Source organism: Cydia pomonella, chromosome 23, assembly GCF_033807575.1.
Source record: "Cydia pomonella isolate Wapato2018A chromosome 23, ilCydPomo1, whole genome shotgun sequence".
In the NCBI taxonomy this organism is placed as follows: Eukaryota; Metazoa; Arthropoda; class Insecta; order Lepidoptera; family Tortricidae; genus Cydia; species Cydia pomonella.
In genome coordinates, this window is record NC_084725.1 from 13,230,171 (window position 1) to 13,251,304 (window position 21,134).

Genomic DNA, 21,134 nt, shown 5'->3' on the forward strand with positions numbered 1-21,134 from the left:
AAATCAACGAATGATTTAAATTAAAACATCAATTGATTATATTTAAATCTATTCCACAAACAGCAACCTTGGTAAATGGCAAACTTGCAAAACACAGTGAGATGTTTCCGGCTCTGTTAAAAAAAACCAGATTTAATATACTATTGTGATGCCCGCGACTTCGGTTTGTACGGTCATATTTAGGGCTCAAGTTAATTTGTTTGTCAATAACGGTATGAAATATACAATGAAAAGTAAACCCTAAATGGCTCAACAATTTAAGTCCGTCACTGTACCTAGCTAGACCTGCCTTAAATTTGCCTACACATATACATACTTAATAATATTACACTATGTCTACCACCTTGGGGCTTCAAAATTTAAATGCCTGGCTCGATTCTACTCGCTAAAACGAAACCGCAAATAAATTGCATTTCAAAACATCGAAGTCTGATCAGCCAAAATATATGTAAAAACCTACTTTTTTTCGCGATTTCAAAGTTGGTACTATAATAAAAGACATCCTGTATGATTGCGGAAATCTCTGCCCTTCTGTCTATTAGTATGTAAACCTTTTTATAACTATATTTTTATCGAATTCAATGTAGTTGAAAAGATCAAGCCTTGGAGATAGACAAGTAGTCTTTATTTTTGGAAATTCACCCCTTGAACGAGGGTGGCAAAATGACAGAGCGCAGAGTAGAACCGTGGAGAATACTAGTGTATTATATCAAAGACAATATACCTCTCCATACATTCTCTTTGATTATATGTAGAGTTTATCGATAACTGATTATTTGTGTTAAGTGGAGGCCTATTTGGGTATAAAAATATGATTCTAATTTTATTCAACTTCTTCAACTTCAACATTTATTCAGCAAATAGGCCACAAGAGCACATGGAATTTACATACAAGCAAAAGCAAGCACATCAACAATTATAAAATACAATACAGATTATATCCTCAGCATGTATCTCCCGAACTATAGGCTTTATTATTAGTGTTGTGTTCCTGCCGGTGAGTAAGGTTGCCAGAGCTCAACGAGGGGGGGCGGGTTTAGAGTCGGCAACGCGCATGTAACTCCTCTGGAGTTGCAGGCGTACATAGGTTACGGAGACTGCTTACCATCAGGCGAGCCGTATGCTTGTTTGCCACCGACGTAGTATGAAAAAAAAAAGAGTACTTACTTAGTTACTTATTATTTTTATTTGTATGATATATTGTTTTGTTTTGTGTATGTTCTGTGCTAGACCACTTTTATTGTATCTGGAAAACCTACTCACATGACATAAATATATTAAGTTCTGCTACCTAAAGGTTGTCTGGAAGAGATCGCATTTTAGCGATAAGACCACCTGTTGCTTACCTCTTTTTAAAGTGCTGTATTCTTTCTGTATTGAGGTGTGCAATAAAATTGTCATTGGGGCAGTACTAGTACAGAGAAATATTAGTTAATTAAAAAAAAATACAAATAGCATTTTTACATAAAGTCTAAAATTAAGATCCGATAATCGAAAATTAAGTATGTTATTTAGTAACTCTGTGTTTATATTTATAGCAGAGATAAGATTTCGATTTTCAGTCAAATCAGCTACTGATCGAATTTCGATGTTCCTATATGCTTTGATCATTATTACAGTACCTAACAAATACGGACAAACTCATATATTTAAATTTTATGAACATATCCGCGAACGCTAATTAATTCGCATAGACAATGCCAACCTCTAAATAAAAATACATCGCAAATCTATGGCCGGCCGCGCCGCTCCGTTCCACATTCGAAATAATAATTGTATTAAGGAAACATGAGCGCGGCGCATGTGTTTGTTTGTTTGTTTACGCGCCGGTGACGTCATATGTTTATTCTCGCGGGGAGACTCGGGTACGGTGGGCTGGGGCAATTGATTTTTTGATAAGTAGATAATATATATGCAGATATGACTATAAAAAGTGAACGGGTTGGTGTAAATTGAATGTTATTTGGAATTATTATAATTCTACTCCGGCATAAACTTCTAGTTGAGAATTTCCTGGTGGTATACAATATGGTGCATACTATGATGCTCTCCGAAAAAGTAGTATACAGATATAGGCTTTACAGGGTCGGCAACTCACTTGTGACAGCTTTAGAACCTATCTACGTTATCTATACCATGGCTTACCTTGGTTTGGTACCATCACGGAGGCCTTGCACGTGTAGCAGGCAGTAAGCCTTTTTATAAAAAATACATACTTTTATATATGTTTGTATAAAGGCATGCTGAAATTTTATAATTTACTTAGTATACAATTTCTTCTGAAGCAGTAGAATGAACTGCCGCGCTATTCTATCCTACTTTCAACTCTATTCATCACTACTTTCTAGTATAATACGTATAAGTAGTAAACTGTCATAATATATTCTTTTCTTTTTTAATTTGAAATCGCAAAATAGCTAAGAACATTTCTCCACATCAACTTCTAAAAGAGTGTTCACACAAGAGTTACTGCTACACGTCTGTCCGTCTGAGTACTAGTGCGAAAAGATGTTGACATGTCATTTGCAAGTTTTTCATAGTGGCAACTACATGGGTGTCAAACCTGCCGCGGTGCCCCTTGTTTACACACTCACACACGCGCACCGCCGCACACACCGCCGCTCCCGTCGAGCCGCTTATTTAGGTATATTGTTGTTTATTTTATTCGGCGCTATGCTCCGACACGGCGAGCCTTTCGACTCAGTTTTAACGCGCACGTTTTATGAAACGACAACTATGCGTCGATGTGCGCTCGCCACGAATAATTATTAATATCGGCACGACCGAAATAACGACGCGGTAAACAAATTCGCGATTTTTATTGGTTAACACTTTGTTGAATAGAACGTGAGGTTTTATTTATGTTTTTTTTTATAACCTATTCGCGTTGTCGTTGGCCGGTGCCGGTTGTCTCCGCAAATTTTAATAGCCGCTAATCATAGTTTATTTTTGCGCGCAACGTGTGTTTCATAAATGTGCTCGGACTTTTTGGATTTTTGGACATTTGTTGGTTTGTTTGATACAATACGGAAGTGATAATAAAAATTATAAATTAGTTGTCATAAATTCTCGAAATGAAAAAGTCATTTTTATGAGAACTGGTTCTATTTTTGAACAATAGCTCGAGCGGCGGGAGTTTTCAAACTTTTAAAATTTCGAATGTCAGTTTTGGCGGGAAGGCAAGAAGTAGGTTGTACAGAAAGTTTGGAAAAGTGTTGAGCACACATCGGATGCTCGCTAGTGTTTTTTCAACGCGTTTTCGAGGCTAAGCGCTAGTTGTTTGAACAAGTGTGTTTTCTAATGGATTTATTTTGAGGTGAGTTTAAACTTGTGTTGGTGTTTGTATTGTTTGTTCTCCGTGTTTTGTGTGAGTGCTGCCGGTGGCGGGAAACCGAATACCTAGCCGGTTTAGTGTGCGTGTTGTACAAACAACATTTTTGTGTGCGTGTGCGACTTATTGTCACTTTGTTTAAGAGGGGAGGCGAGGGAGTTACTTGTCATGTATTTAGGCGAAGACAAAAGTTTGACGAGGTGACTTTTTAATTTGAATATGAGTTGTCAAAGCCTTTCGGCGAGAAGGCTCAGTTTGTTTGCCCGCGCGCGATAGGCTGATATCTATAATTATTGATTTTTCTCGTCACATCACGCCACTGCCAAATTAGCTATGCAAAGTAAACACTGTACCTATGTAATGTTCTTCATTTTAATCCGAATTAAGGAATTCTTAGAAAAAAAAAATACATCTTTAATTTAGAGGCAATGTACCTATATAACTTGTATACTTACCTAATTAATTAATTTTATATGATAGTCAATCATCATCATCAGTACGTCTTACTTTTTAAAAAGTCGGCAAATCGCATGTGACACTACCCACTAGAAAGCCGTTTACTTCATTTCTAACTTCGCTGTTAAAAAAAAAATACTTTAAGAATACAAGAATATTGAAATCTAATTAGGTAGCTTAATAGGAAACAAATCGAATTATTTTATGAAAATAGTTTAGAGAAAATTGCTGAATTGAGTTTGGGAAGCGCTGGTGGCCTAGCGGTAAGAGCGTGCGACTTGCAATCCGGAGGTCGCGGGTTCAAACCCCGGCTCGTACCAATGAGTTTTTGGAACTTATGTACGAAATATCATTTGATATTTACCAGTCGACAGTCGCTTTTTAGTGAAGGAAAACATCGTGAGGAAACCGGACTAATCCTAACAAGGCCTAGTTTACCCTCTGGGTTGGAAGGTCAGATGGCAGTCGCTTTCGTAAAAACTAGTGCCTACGCCAAATCTTGGGATTAGTTGTCAAGCGGACCCCAGGCTCCCATGAGCCGTGGCAAAATGCCGGGACAACGCGAGGAAGAAGAAGAGGAGTTTAGAGAAAATTCGACCCATGCCGCCGTTGTCTGGGTGGCCGAGTGGTTTAGGCATCTGCCGCGACTGCAGAGGACGCTGGTTCGATTCCAGCGCTCGGCAATGGAACCCTCGGTCACTTTATGTTTCGTATGTATTTCAGTTTATAATGAGTAACCTAATATTTAATTGTATATTACGATTCAAGTACGAAAAATAAGAAATTTGCAACGAGCAGCAATTAAAACGCGAACGAAGGGAATGTTTTAAATCGACACGCCTTGCGAATTGCCTATTCGCACATGTACCGTACAACATTTTAAAGTGCATATGGTGCTACACTTAACCGTAGCAGCTATGTAACTATGTCGAAAATTTGAAGGGCCATATGTACTGTAATTAATTAATGTTGTACGATACATGTGGTAATTCGCAACTCGTGTCGATTTAAAACACCGGAAATTGTATAACATATCCATTTAAAACCACAATTTCAATTGCTTATCGTATAACATGAAAAAAACAACTTACTTAAAAAGTGAAATCCTCTAGTGCAAAAACGTATCACTTTTTGCACACTTTTAAGAACAACAATGACCCTCTTTCAGTACATGAGACATTAAAAATGTATATTATGATTAGACAACTAACAAAACCATAAAGATAACGATGATTTTTTTATTGTACATTTATGGTAATAGCTCCTTTGTTCCACACAATGACAATATATAATAATTAGGGCACTTTGCTAGAAAACGGGACTTTAGTGACTATGTGATTTAAAGACTTAACTCAATTCGACCGCTAAATAAACAGCGACAGTCATGCAATAATTATTCCGGTCTTAAAAAGTGTGTTACTTTATTTTGTCTTTATTTACTTAGTAGATATGAAATATATGAGAATGTTAATAATGTTACTCAAAACTCCGCTTTGTATTTGTAAAATACTTCGCCGCTAACCGCATTAGGTAATCGAGAATCGTTGAGATCAAGTGGAATAGTAGATTGTTAACCAAGGGATGAAAGATACCCCATGTCTGTCGAGGTAGTTTGGCGCTCGAATGTAATGAGAGCTCAAATAGTTCGAGACTGAAATGGTGCCTTTCACTCGAGTTAAATACTCTACTTTTCATTTCGAATACGAGGAAAGTAAAATACATGTGCATTTAACTTTAGTAGTATTTTTTGAGGGTACTCTCAATTAACAATTTAGTTAAAAATGTCCTTATTTATGGAATGGGGAGTTAATTATCAGAATGGGAATTGTACAACAAATCCATTTAGAACCAAAATTTGAATTGCTTATCGTAAAATAGAAAAAAACGTACTTATAAAATACAGTGCTCTTGAGCAGATACGTGTCATTTTCTGCACACTTTTTAGAACAACAACGACCCACTTTCAGAGCAGGGGGAGGTTTTCCCCGTAGTGGGATTCTCGCAGACTGATAAAAAACATAAATGCCAAGAAATCAGAAGCCTTTTTTCATGGAATTGAGTTTTTGGATTAGGAATAAGTGTCATAAAAACTTCATTTTCAGTATCAAACTTGGGACAAATATTTTTTTAATTTACTTTAGTACATGAAAAACTAACAGTGCTATGTAATATCCGGTAATTAGAATAAAATTACAAAGCCAATTATAGAAATATAATAAAGTTTGTGCCCAACTTAAGAGTCTACGGCAAGCTCGGCCGAATATGACCGTTCCATGCAAACGAAGTTTCGTTCTCATTTTAAAACTACGAGTTCAATTATAATGAAACTTTGGTCATACAAGGACATGAGGTATATCTAGGGCTGAAATTAGTTTATATTGCTCCACTTCCAAAGTTTATATCGCTCCAAAATCATACATTAACTGTATTTTTTTATCAGAGGCTACATAAATTAATTAAAGCCCTAGATATAACTTATCCTATTCTAGGTTCAGAGCAATCTAGCTACGGAAGGTGGAGATAAGGAATTGAATCTCCATATACCAAAAAGTGTCATCAAAAAACCTTAAATAGGTGGCGCTACAATACCTAGAATACTTGAAAAAAAAAACAAATCATAGACAGCGCACTTCACTCCGTCAATAACGCCTAGGTTCTTAGCTATAATATTTATTATACTCTAGCGCTACTCTGGAGAGATTTGGAACTATTATATATAAAAAAAAAAAAAAAAAAAAAAAAAAATCTTTTATTTCGTGTAACAAGAGACACATATCTTCTTAAACTAACTAAAGCTAACTAAAAATCTAAATATAATATATATAGCTGACCACTGGACACTTTTGCATAAGTTCTGCCTATGGAGATTGCGTTCCTTAACCCATCTTCCATAAATCTAGCTACGTTTTAAAATGAGAGGAATCGAGTTCGGTTCGGGTACTGGCCACCAGAGGGCTTTGTATCTTTTCCTTTACTATAAAAAGTCTGTATCTTTAGGTATTTAAAAAAAAGGTAAACAAACAATTTGTACATTTTCGGGTAGTTTTAATATTTATTGGTTAACCAACCAAATACAAAACCGCCTGGATCTGTCACTGAACGACCTGACTTTAAACCTACATTATTTGATCATGTAATGTTTTCATCTACCCTCAGCTGCCTTAAGGAGCCATTTGAGGGTAGATTTTGTTTACCTTTTTTTAAATACCTAAAGATACAGACTATACCTATATTAACGGCACCAATCATGGAACATTTAAGAGAAACTTTGGAGTGTTTTTGATATTTCACCGACACCTGTAAAATTTCTACCGCTTTACGCTTTAAAAGTTGAATTTCCAATTCTTCCTTTATGTTTTCTATGTATTTAATGAGAGCTACTGCAATTAGTTTCAATAACACATTCAAACTGTGTTTTTTGATCCAGTCATGAAATGTATGACATAATTTTCAAACTAACAAATATCAATGAAAAATTAAACTTGAGCAGCTCTTTGGCTCTTGTTTATGGTAAAATGTTGCCAGCGATTAAAAACTGATGATAAATACTGTTATGTATGGCGCCATTCATTTTCAATCTAACAAATATCAATGAAAAATTAAACTTGGGCAGCTCTTTAGCTCTTGTTTACGGTAAAATGTTGCCAGCGTTTAAAAACTGATGATAAATACTGCCATGTATGGCGCGATTCATTTTCAAACTAACAAATATCAATGAAAAATTAAACTTGAGCAGCTCTTTAGCTCTTGTTTATGGTAAAATGTTGCCAGCGATTAAAAACTGATGATAAATACTGTCATGTATGGCGCCATTCATTTTCAAACTAACAAATATCAATGAAAAATTAAACTTGAGCAGCTCTTTGGCTCTTGTTTATGGTAAAATGTTGCCAGCGATTAAAAACTGATGTCTTGTCTTGTCTATACAATCCCATTACTGGTGCCTGATCCATTATAGGGGTGTTTACTATATGTCATCTATTTCAGTTTACAATGCATTCAGATTGCACCATGCGCTTTTTATCGCATCATTATCAGGCGTCAAAGGAAAACAATAGAAAAAGCAAAGGACAAAACACCAGGCTAGTGTTTGTTTTGCAAACTGGCTAGTTTTTGTCTACTTTTGTGAGCATTTGGCGAACTGTAAGCATAGTACGAGGTAGACTACCCGACCCTATCTAATTAATACAGTAAGAAAAACACGGATAGTCTATTGCGCGCGAGATACTGTCACGACGCACTCGTGCTAAGCCTCCTGAATTAAAAAAAATCCTCAAATGAAAAAAATAAAAAATAAAATGAAGTAAAAATAAACTAGAGATAGCCAGATATGTATATATTAAGCCGATTAAAACCGATGATCCTGGATTCGAATCCCGGTGAGGGCATTTATTTGTGTGATGAGTACAGATATTGCTTCCGGAATCATGGGTGTTTTCTATATATTTCGTATTTTGTAGTAGTAAAACTCTTTATTGTACAAAAATGAAAACAAAACAGGAAGTAAAACACTCACCATTAGTACAAAGACAAACTTATCCCTTTAAGGGATCTCTTCCAGTTAACCTAATATATATATAGGTATATATTATATCGTTGTCTGAGTACCTACAACACAAGCTTTCGTGGCTTACCTTGGGAATTAATCAATTTGTGTAAGATATCTATAATATTTATTTATTTATAATAAATTGGAAAAATCAATAAGTACCTACATAGTTTAGCTGTATGGGCTAAATTTAATAAATGTTGGGATCTTTTAGTAAATATATGCAAAGTTACGTGTGACAGTTTAGAAGATCCAAAACTACCTATAAGTTATCTATTACAATTAGGTATGTACATAATTTAATGTCATGTATAATATGGCTTGTAATCAGACCCATAATTTCATTTTTATTTGATACTTACATACATTATAGTATATAATATCTTACTTGAATTACCCACATAGGCAAAAAACGGGTATACGTTTTTTCGCATTGTTGTCCTAAAAAAAATTTGACCTGTTTTTTTTTCATATTATTTTTTATTAGGAAATAAGTGTTTGCATTTGTAAATACATGATTCCGAGTGTTTTTTGTTGGATTAATTAGATCAGTAGGTACCGTAAGTAAGATTTGTGCTCTAAATAAGTATGTAAATGTAAGAGTATTTATATTTATTTTTATTTTTATTAACATTTATTGCACAGTTAAAAAATATACAGTGACAAAAGGCGGACTTAATGCCACGCGGTATTCTCTACCAGTCAACCTTTAGGCCAAACATTGTACTGTAAATTACTAAATCGGTATACGATTAAAAAACAGTACAATATAAATAACAATATTCGTAGTAATTTATCATATTTTATATAAATTATAATAGAATTAAGTATGAATTAGGACTTCTAAGCAGAAAATACACCACAAATGTGGGAAAAATAATCTTTGGATTTTTAGTGTGCGTCAAAATTTGCTAACCACTAAATAAGGATAAGATTAATTAGTTTTGTATTTATAAAAATATGGTTTCCCTATTTATTACTTGGCATAATCTATTTAACCTACGGGTTATCATTTAAACTATTTACTAAAAAACGTTATTGTTTTTTTTGCTAGCGCTATTTAGGAGGAAATCGGTATCTAAAACTTAGTAAATAATTAATTTTAACAAGCTAATTAGCATTATCAAAATTTTGAGCAAGCAACAAGTGTTTGTAAAAAAATACAAATATGATAAATAAGTAGCTATTATACTTTGTGCGCACATTGAGGCAGGATATAAGGAGATTTAATAGAAGATTGTTAACCAAGGGATGAAAGGCACAAATTTCAGTCGAGGTAGTTTAGCGCAGTGAGAGCGCTTATAATCCGAGGCTGAAAGCCTTTCACCCGAGTTAAATTTTCTACTTTTTATTCCGAATACGAGGAAAGTAAAATACACGTGTATTAAAAAAACATTACCAAGTAAGTATATACTTTTATAGTATTTCTTGAGGGTACTTTCAATTAACGATTTTTAGGTAAAAGTATCGTTATTTACGGAATAGGAAGTTAATTAGAATAATGGAAAATGTACAACAAATCCATTTAAACCCATATGCTTATCGTAAAAAAACGTACCTTCTTGGAAAGTAAAATGCCCTAGAGCAGAAACGTATCACTTCCACACTTTGTACACTTCATAGAACAACAATGATCCACGTTGAAAAATCTTTTAACAATATTTTTTCGTTTCTAACAAATGTCGCCCTTGATAAAATATTTTGCCTGAAAATTTAGGGTTTTTATTAAACCCTTCAATTAAAATGAAATAAAAAAATATTTAAATAAATAAATAAATATTATAGGACATCATTACACAAATTGACTAAGTTCCACAGTAAGCTCAATAAGGCTTGTGTTGAGGGTACTTAGACAACGATATATATAATATATAAATATTCATAAATACTTAAATACATAGAAAACACCCATGACTCAGGAACAAATATCCATGCTCATCACACGAATACATGCCCTTACCAGGATTTGAACCCGGGACCATCAGCTTCGTAGGCAGGGTCACTACCCACTAGGCCAGACCGATCGTCATTTAATGTTTATTTCATTAAAAAACATTCATTTTTACAAGCTTAACTACTAATCCAAAATGAAAAAGATATAAATGTAACACATCGCAAATTACTCTGCACTTAATATTTCTGGTTTTATAAATGATAATGTCATTGTCAAAAATAATATCAGTTATTACAAGCTGGTAGGTACAAGGTAGGAGACAAATCAAGTATCCATTACAGTAAATCCGAATTTAGAGGTTGAAAACATAGTATAAAATAGTTACTCAAACAATAAATTATTTTATGACGGCGTTTCTTGTCGTAATTGTCAAAAATAACTATGTTTTTAAGCTATCAAAATAATATCCACTCATTTCTTTTTTTATAACTAATCTTATCATTTCGATTAGGTAATAACATTAAAAATGTGAATTCAAGTAAACAAGTATATGCAGTTGAACACGCTATTAAAGTTAGGTATACATTTCCGATTAATCTAATATATCTTTCACATAATTAAGATAAGCATCTAATCATATTTTCACCTACAGTTTTACATAACGAGCACAAATATGACCCTCGACGAGACTGGGAAAGGCAAATAAAGGGGATGGAGTTATAAAAACAAGGGTATCAGGACCCTAATGTTGAGCTTTTTTCTTATACCTCTTAACTAGGAGCTTTGAGCTTTGAATATGGACTTGAATTTAAGCTCTTATCTGTACAATAGTGAAGAAAAGAAAAATTATATATTTTCAAGGTTTATCAGTCAAATTACAAGGTATTTACGGGTTTCCAAATGTTTTTATAGTTGTAAATTGGCTTAAATAAATCTTGAAAAATAGAAACAAGGTGTTCTTAGTGACATTAGGTACATGATTACATAAATCGTTATTTATATGGTTATCTAAATAAAAATGAGCAAACGTTGGGCAGCTTAAACTTTCCTTTGAAACTACTAATTAAAACTTTGATATAGGTTGCTATTGAAATATGTACTTGTCTATTTAGTATGCCTTATACTTACAAAAAAAAACAGCGGTGGTGGCCGAGTGGATACGACGTCCGACTTTCAATCCGGAGGTCGAGCGTTCAAATCCTTTTTTTTTTTTTTTTTTTTTTTGACGGAGTGGGAATGCATTTACGCACAGTGTGTGGGACTCGCCGCTCCTTTCCCCTCTCCTGGCAAGAGGGGGGGAGAATTGGCCCTACCCACTAAACCCACTCCGGCGTTTCACCCACTTTGCCGTTTATGAGGGCGCACTGGGATCGATGACATTCCACCACTGCGCCCTCCGGGAGCGTTCAAATCCTGGCTCGTACCAATGACTTTTTCGGAACTTCTGTACGAAATGTCATTTGATATTTACCACTAGCTTTTCGGTGAAGGAAAACATCGTGAGAAAACCTGCATACATCTGCGAAGAAATTCAACGGTGTATGTGAAGTCACCAATCCGCATTGGGCTAGCGGGGGGGACTATAGCCCGAGCCCTCTCGCGCATGAGAAGAGGCCTGTGCCCAGCAGTGGGACGTATTTAGGCTGAATTATTATTATTTATACTAACAATACTCGCATAAAATGTTAGCAGTTAATCTATAATAAACTTATGCAATAATTTATATGGAATAATTTTATAACAAAACTGTAGGTAAATATGTCACTTAATTGATGTTAATTCCATACTGCGTTCTTGATCAAGAATGAACAGAGATATCTGTTATTTATGAAATATAAATAATATATCGATAATATGAGCTGTTCTTATAATCTATTTGTAGCACTTTTTTTCGATGATAAAAAAGCAATTAGATGAAGGTCACTACAGATAATAACAAGTTTTCTCAGATTCACAATGATGCACTTAATATTATACAAACGTGATTGTGAAAGTTATTAAAAAAAATCCTTAAAAATAATAAGCTTTTAAATGTAGCAAAAATGTCTGAGGCGATATTTTTTATTTTTTTATTCAATATTTAGTATTATTATTATAAAATGAGTTTATCTTAACGGATTTATCTGAACTGAAACTAAAATCTTAAATAAATATGTTATCAGATTTTTTTATTCATTTGATCTTTCACAGAAACATATGAAGCTATAATAGAGAACACTATTTCAGTGATTAGGTATATGTGCCTTTGAAAAAAAAAAGAAAAAAAAAAAGTATACAAGCTTAATCTATTAACTATGTATATACTAGGTGCCTATAAAAAAAGTAAAAAAAACTTACCTGACAAGGTTTTCCCGAGGGTCTACAGTATAGATTCACCAATTAGTGTCTCAAAGGGTCCGGTTCTTAAAATAAAATGGACCATCGTGGTCCATTTCTACGTCCGTTCCCTGGTCTAAAGTATGGAGTTCTTCAAAAAAGGAGTGTATGGGTCGCCAACGCGCATGTAACCCCTCTGGAGTTGCAGGTGTCCATAGGCTACGGTGACTGCTTACTATCAGGCGGGCCGTATGCTTGTGTGTGGCGGCGTGGTATGAGAAGAATCTATAAAACCCCAATCATAAGAATAAGTCATATAAACCTGTACCTTAGCAACACATTATCAGAATCATTTATAAATTGTTTTATATTTATTAACACCTTAGAAAATGCTAAAAGAAAATGAATCCATGCAATTTTTTAAAAATAACATCATTGATAATACATAATGGATATACAGAGAATCACTATAACTAGCTTAAATCTAAAATAGGCCCTTGAGGCATTGTACCAAAGACGCTGGCGGCAATTCCTCGTTGTATCGCAATACTGATACGATGTGCAAGGAAGCCGCCAGCTCTTCGGTCACCAGTTACGTCAACCAGACGCTTCGCGATTTCTGCAAAAAACTTGTGCGCGCTGGGACCCCATGGACCTAGAGATTCAACTTCAACGCCAAATGGTATATGGTACTCTCTACCGAGGCTCTTATATTTATTACGTCTCAAAATTTCGGCGCTTTCCGCCGCTGAGCCCGCTTTTACATTAGTCTTTTGGAGGTGGGACGATGCCAGTGTGTCTACGCAGGTAGCATCCCACACTAACATCCGTCCTAGGCTCCAAGGAACCAAGGACATCCCATCAGGCCTCTTGCCATCATCCCTGAAATTCTTCTCTTAAATTTGTGTAATAATGTCCTGTAATATTTTTTTAATTTTTTATTTATTGTATTCAATACTTTGGTTAGTGATACTTAACTTCGGTTAGTGTTATTAAAAACGGGGTATCTAACAACAATGGACAGGTCATTTCCGCCTTACGGAAATTAGTTAAACTTGTTAAAGTTAAAGATTACGATAATCTCGAGTGTGGTACTATCACGGTCTAATCATGTAATTATAGTACACACTTTTTGACCGACATGCAAGAAAGGCCGGTTTAAATTGTACTGCATGTTTTTTTGTTCTACTTAATTTAAAACCAAATTTTTCATAATACATTCAAACTTAAAACTTTGGCTAAAACAAGATTTTTCAAATTGTTAGTGTGGTTACGTATCATGTATATTGATTTATTCATGTATATATTGAAATACAAATTTACGAGTAGAATACCAATGGTGGAAAAAAGTTCCATTATTAGAGTTTGGTAAAAGGATACTAGTCTTAACATAATTATGCTAGGTGATACCCAGCGTTGATTTTCAAACTGATCTGTTTGACAGGGTCTATCGTAACACTACTGAACACACACACACACACTTTTGAACTTATTAATTATAAACTACAATGCTTACTCATCAATATTTGAATCCTTATAAAGGCAGGTTTATTAATACCCTACGTCCCAGAATCGTTAGTTTCGTTTTTGTATTTAGAACCTTGACTTATTTAATTAAAGTAAAAATATAGTTTTGGAATAAATCCTTTATAAAGGCTCTTGGGACTCAGGATTATCCTCCTGAGTCCTCGTATCCAAGAACTGTGTTAAACGCAAAAAACACAAACTTGTTAGAAACGGGGTCGGTAAACAAAGGTGAGATTTAAACTCGACGGTCGGTCGTAGAAAAGGCGGAAACAAGCCATAAGTACTAATATTATAAATGCCAAAGTGTGTTTGTCTGTTTTTTACATTACGTCGGTGTCCAACAAGCATACGGCCCACCTGATGGTAAGCAGTCTCCGTAGCTGTATGCCGGCAACTCCAGAGGAGTTACATGCACGTAGCCGACCCTAACTCTCTGCTCCGTCGTTGAGCTTTGGCATTGCCTTACCTTACTCGCCGACAGGAACCCAACACTATCCTCTTCATCTCTTCACGCGCTGAACTAATTTAGTAGAAATTGGGTATAGGTAATGATAGTTTGAGTCCCGAATCCCGGGAAAGGACATTACTTTAATGGGGGCGGAAGTTTATGGGGAATCAATAACCGCTGAACCGATTTAGATAAAATTCGGTACGGAGATAGTTTGAGGCCCGAGGAAGGACATAACATAGTTTTTATTAATCATTATCATTCCACGCAGACAAGTCGCGGGCAGAAGCTAGTATTTAATAATGCTGTGCCACAACTATGTACTTATATATGTAAGTAAACAACGCCATAAATTGCGTGGACCGAAAACGAGCGCTATTTAAACATACTTTTTAGGCAACTTAGCAACAAACAATACTATATCAACTATGTTTTTTTTTCACGTATGTGTAGCTATGTTTATGTTTGCGTCAGTGTGTGCGTGTAGGCGTGACGGCGATAGCGTTATCGGTTCGAGCCTTGCAAAAATACACAACAAACATGCACAGTATATGTTGAAATTGTACATAATACTACAGGTGCGGTTTTTAAATAAGGCATTGTTTCTCGATAGTGATTCAATATCCGGTTGGTTTAACTAATCAGTGTTTAAATGAAATACGATTCCTTAGCTTTGTGTCGCGTCCCAGTTCTGAGTACCTGCCTACAGATCTCGATATTATTTATTGTTTTTTTTTTTGTGGGTCGCGATTATAAATAAAACTCATATCTTGATTATTTTGTTACTAACCATGCTATAGAACGTACATGTGTTCTGAAAATAAATTAAATTGATAGTTATTTAACAGAAAACTAAAGAAAATAAAAACAGATCACTAATTCTGCCATTATTTTTTGTAAAAAGTACCGTAGATTACGCGACCGGTCTGGCCGAGTGAGTAGTGACCCTGCCTATGAAGCCGATGGTCCTGGGTTCGAATCCCGGTAAGGGCATTTATTTGTGTGATAAGCACAGATATTTGTTCCTGAGATTTGTATATTACATATATCGTTGTCTGAGTACCCACAACACAAGCCTTCTTGAGCTTACCGTGGGCAATGCCGGATTTAGAGGTCTGGAGGCCTCGGGCAATAAAGGAGTGGAGGCCCCCTGGCCCCAATTTTTTTCCAAATAAAATGGTAAATTTTCCGAATTCTCTATTGTGGGGGCCCCTCTTTTGTGGAGGCCCGGGGCAGTAGCCCCGGTTGCCCTCCCCTAAATCCGGCCCTGACCGTGGGACTTAGTCAATCTGTGTAATAAGAATGTCCTATAATATTTATTCTTTGATTTTGGTAACTATATCATCCGTATAATGTTTTAAGATAGTAGCTGCAGTATAGTTACGTAAACACATCCAACAAATAACATTAAATGAAGTGTTTTACTCGCCATCTCCTTAACACCCCGTTTCTTATGTCTTATTTTGCAAAAAACACTAAGCTAATCAATCATAATCTTTGGGTGAACAATACACATTCTTATCATCCTTATTATGTTAATAAACAATGTTATCTGTGCCACTTGTCTATATAATGACACATATACCGCATTCTGTCAAAAGTATACAGCGTGTATTTTTGATACAATATTCTATACCTCTCTCTATTCTTCTCTTAAAAGCGGTGGTGGCCGAGTGGATATGACGTCCGACTTTCAATCCGGAGGTATAGAATATTGTATCAAAAATACACGCTGTATACTTTTGACAGAATGCGGTATATGTGTCATTATATAGACAAGTGGCACAGAGATAATACAAGAATATTGAATACTATTAGCTTAATAGGAAACAAATCGAATTATTTTATGAAAATAGTTTAGAGAAAATTGCTGAATTGAGTTTGGGAAGCGCTGGACTGGTGGCCTAGCGGTAAGAGCGTGCGACTTGCAATCCGGAGGTCGCGGGTTCAAATCCTGGCTCGTACCAATGAGTTTTTCGGAACTTATGTACGAAATATCATTTGATATTTACCACTAGCTTTTCGGTGAAGGAAAACATCGTGAGGAAACCTGCATACATCTGAGAAGAAATTCAAAGGTGTATGTGAAGTCCCCAATCCGTATTGGGCTAGCGTGGGGACTATAGCCCGAGCCCTCTCGCACATGAGAGGAGGCCTGTGCCCAGCAGTGGGACGTATATAGGCTGATTTTTTTTATTATTATTATTCTATACCTGCAGTGGCAGCATGGTTCCATTTTTATCACTTGTCTCTATGCCCGTCACTTTCGCACTTTTATACTTGTTAGAACGTGATAGGCATGGTAACAAATGATAAAAAGCCGCCCATCTTAGCCCTACTGCAGGCGCGTCGATTGATGATCCCTATGGCAATTCTTCCATGTCGCTTTTGGGCTTAATTTAAAAAAATAATTGAAGAAATATGTTTTTATCGTATTTTTATCACTTAAATGTTGCATTTATAAATATATGCATGTGGTATATATTAGCAGAGGTATGGGCACTGTGAATGTCATCTCGCTTTGTGTGGTAGAGCACACCACAGCGGATGTCATTCCAGATCTAGAGCAGAGCCCGACTGGGGAAGTACCTCCACCTTATAGAAAACATGTTGATGTCCTGCCGGTGACAAAGGTGCAGAGTGTTAGGGTAACGTGCATGTAAAAAATATGGTTGCAGGCGTCCATAGGCTATGGTAACCATGCCATGCGCTTACCATGAGGTGGGCCGTATGCTTGTTTGCCACCGACGTAGTATAAAAAAGGCTAAACTATATATTTCCTTTCTTATAATCGTGTCATAGCGTATTGAAAATACACGCTGTGCAACCTGAGTCACCTCTGAGTCTGACTGTCAATAAATAAATAGTAAATAAATAAATATTATAGGACATTATTACACAAATTGACTAAGTCCCGCAGTAAGCTCAATAAGGCTTGTGTTGAGGGTACTTAGACAACGCTATATATAATATATATAAATATTTATAAATACTTAAATACATAGAAAACACCCATGACTCAGGAACAAATATCCATGCTCATCACACGAATAAATGCCCTTACCAGGATTTGAACCCGGGACCATCGGCTTCATAGGCAGGGTCACTACCCACTAGGCCAGACCGGTCGTCGTCAATAGAATCGCTCGATTTTGTCTTATATTCCGATTATGATTTATGAAGTTGCACTATATATAGTTGACCGAGCGTCAGCGAAGGTCTTCGTTTCAGCTTGGGCAAAAATGCTTTCGTATGTCCGGATGTTCTCCTCTACAGGTCGCAATTCTTAACCGATTCTCGTGAAGATTTGTGAGCAGATTCGGTAGTTATATAGAAATTTGAAGGACTTAAGCGCACTATGGCATTTTGTGAGTTCTCTTTGATAATGATTCAACGAAATAAGTGTTTTTACATTTTACACACTTTTATTACATTTTTACACGCTTTTATTACATTTTTACACGCTTTTATTACATTTTTACACGCTTTTATTACATTTTTACACGCTTTTATTTAGCTTCACCGCGTATCTTCTTTGTATAAATCTACATATATATATATATAAATTTGGTATACTTCCGTATTTCCGATGACAATGCAATAGTATGCTAACATGGAGCTGATCTGATGATGCAGTCGGAAGGTAGCCAAAGGAACTCTTCGATGGGAAAACGTAAACACATTGAAATTAGGCTCATTTGAAAGGTCTCCAGAAGTACGGCAATGAAAGTGTGTGTCAAAAAAATATTTTTGACGGTTACTTGTTTATTTAAGCTTATCGCGAGGTCTGAAGCTCACAGAGCTACTGGTATAAAGTTTACTTTTCACAGATTGAGAATTAAATTAATTTCACTTAGCTGTCATCGATGAAGGAAACACCATACTGTTCAATGAAATTCCGGAAAATATAGGTAGGTAATATACAGTCATATACATTATCAGTCATGCAATATAGCAGGGGTCGCCAAATGGCGGACCGCGGTCCGCATCCGGACCGCCGACCCATTTTGTGCGGACCGCGAGAACACAGCAACTTTTGCACTACAGAGTACGTAATTTAAAATAAAAATGTATCCCCCGCATTATCTTTGTTGGCGTCAATTTGAAAACGGCCGGGCGAAGTCACTAGCTAAGATAGTCCAGATAGTCCGCAACAAAAAATGTAATTTTTCTCATTGATATGTAAAAAAATACCTTTGTTATTTCTGTAATTACATTTGTTTAAAAAATATTTTTTCTATAAAATGTTGTGCGGACCGCGATGGTCATTTCATTTCTTAATACAGACCCCGAGCGAAACTAATTGGTGACCCCTGCAATATAGCAATAACTTTTCGATTGTTATCGACTGTTGAAATCTGTCAGATAATGAAATGAAATCTAATAGAATAAGCAATGCAGCTAATGAAAAGTTTATGCTTTCTCATCTCACCCTGTACCGTCGATAATTATACTCATAAATCATTATTTGCAATAGATATAAAACTTATAGATCTTAGGCTAATATATACAGGTCCATTTATTTAGACAAAACAAAATGTGTAGATGATTTAGATTCCTCTACCAAAAATTTCACACATAGTTAATATGAGAACGTTCAAATACAAATGCATAAACCTTAATAAAAGGAAACAATACAGGGTACTGATGTGAACGTTAACAATCTTTATACATTTTTATTTACGAAAACGGCTCTTAGTCAACACCTGTTTTCGAGGAGGCGTTGTCCCCGTGGTCTCTGAAACTCATGACATACGTACAAAATTTAGGAACTCGCTTCTATATCAACTTCATCTGCGTAGAATTAGTCAATATACCACTTTCATGGTTCTCCCCCTCTTCAAACTAAGTATCTCCATGCCAAATTATTTTCTAATTCGATTTCAAAACGTGACGTACGCGTTTGCGTTTAGTCTCATTTTGTATGTGATTTAGAAAGAGCGCGCCAAGCGGGACGTTTTGGAAACTCAAAATCCTATACAAAATGAGACTTAACGCAAACGCGTTCGTCACGTTATGATGTCGATTATATTTACACTAGGGGTACAGGTAACATACAGAATTACGTTTGCATTTAAAATATAAAGAAACAATTCTTTCTTTAATAAATAATAAATAAATATTATAAGGACATTATTACTTACACAAATTGACTAACAAGGAAAGGTACCCTGACTGTAGGAGTTAGAAGATTTAGTAATTTTTTAGTACTTTGGAGGACAATTTCTCCCAATAGGTTGAGTTTGGGCAGCTAAAAAAAATACGTGTCCGATATTTTAGACTACTCTACGAGTATAACATATATTAATATGAATCAAATCGGAACCAGACAGTTGGGTACCTTTCCTTGTAAGCCTTACAGTAAGCTCAAGGCTTGTTTTGTGTGAGGGATTATATATAGTAATAACATTTACATACTGAAGCATCTGAAAACCTAGCTATTACTCTTGAGCGCGAAATTGCGCCTTCCTAGTGATAAAACAAAACAACCTAAATAACGCCGCGGCCTCGAAATCTAAATAGCAGCTATCAGCTATGCTTCCGACCTCCTTTAGCTTCCTAACATTCGGCAGCACGCGTATCTGATTGCCTAAATACAACTAAATTTACAAATATACCTACGATACAAAGAAATAATCAGATCTAGTTATTGGTATTAGTCATAGCACAGGCTGTGAGAAGTGAATGCCTGAGAATCTGTGAGATGATGGATGCTAGGCCGCCAACTGTTGTGTAGTTTTAAGCTGTTAATTTGTATAATTTGAGGACGCATTGGTTGCGATTGTAATGTCATGTAAATGTGTTTGAAATAAATAAAATAAAATAAATAAATAAAATACAGTACTCTTTCTGGCACACCTCACAATCCTCATATAGTTTACAATACATGTAGGTACATAAACAGAGACATTTGGATAGAGGTAACACTAGGCGGTCTTATCGCTTAAAAGCGATCTCTCCCAGACAACCTAAATTCTGCTACTTCTTCCTCGCGTTGTCCTGGCATTTTGCCACGGCTCACGGGAGTGTCGGGTCCTCTTGACAACTAATCCCAAGATTTGGCGTAGGCACTAGTATTTAAGAAAGCGACTGCTATCTGACCTTCCAACACAGAGGGTAAAGTAGGCCTTGTTGGGATTAGTCCGGTTTCCTTACGATGTTTTCCTTCACCGAAAAGCGACTGGTAAATATCAAATGATATTTCGCATATAAGTTCCGAAAAACTCATTGGTACGAGCCGGGGTTTGAACCCGCGACCTCCGGATTGCAAGTCGCACGCTCTTACCGCTAGGCCACCAACGCTTCCCCAGACAACCTACATTAGGTACATTAAATTTAATTGAAACTCATTTTTATGAAGTTATTTATTTAAACTATATATGCACACAGGTAGTATAGGATCTCTAATTGTACAGAGGGAGAGGGAAAATAAAAATTTCGTTATCTGCCTCTCTATCACTCTAGCATATTCGAGCGATAGTGAGGCGGATAACTAAATTTCAGTTTTCGATTTTAGCGGCAAACCCCCAGTCATATGTTGAAATACATATTTGACCCCCCAGAACAGAAAAGTGCAGCATATATCTAGGTTATAGGTTCCTAGATAATCACA

At 35.8% G+C, this 21,134-nt stretch overlaps 1 protein-coding gene across 4 annotated transcripts in view; it reads left to right on the forward strand.

Annotated features, from left to right (window-relative positions):
- Positions 1 to 1,542: 1,542 nt before the first annotated feature.
- LOC133530611 (forkhead box protein P1) overlaps positions 1,543 to 21,134 on the forward strand; it is a 92,248-nt gene continuing 72,656 nt past the window's right edge. For 2 of the 4 annotated variants that reach the window (XM_061868601.1, XM_061868603.1), the window contains exon 1: positions 1,544 to 3,316. The gene's annotated coding sequence lies outside the window, so the exon portion shown is untranslated. Of the gene's footprint in view, positions 3,317 to 21,134 lie in introns of all 4 variants that reach the window. The other 2 variants (XM_061868600.1, XM_061868604.1) reach the window with 2 other exon arrangements.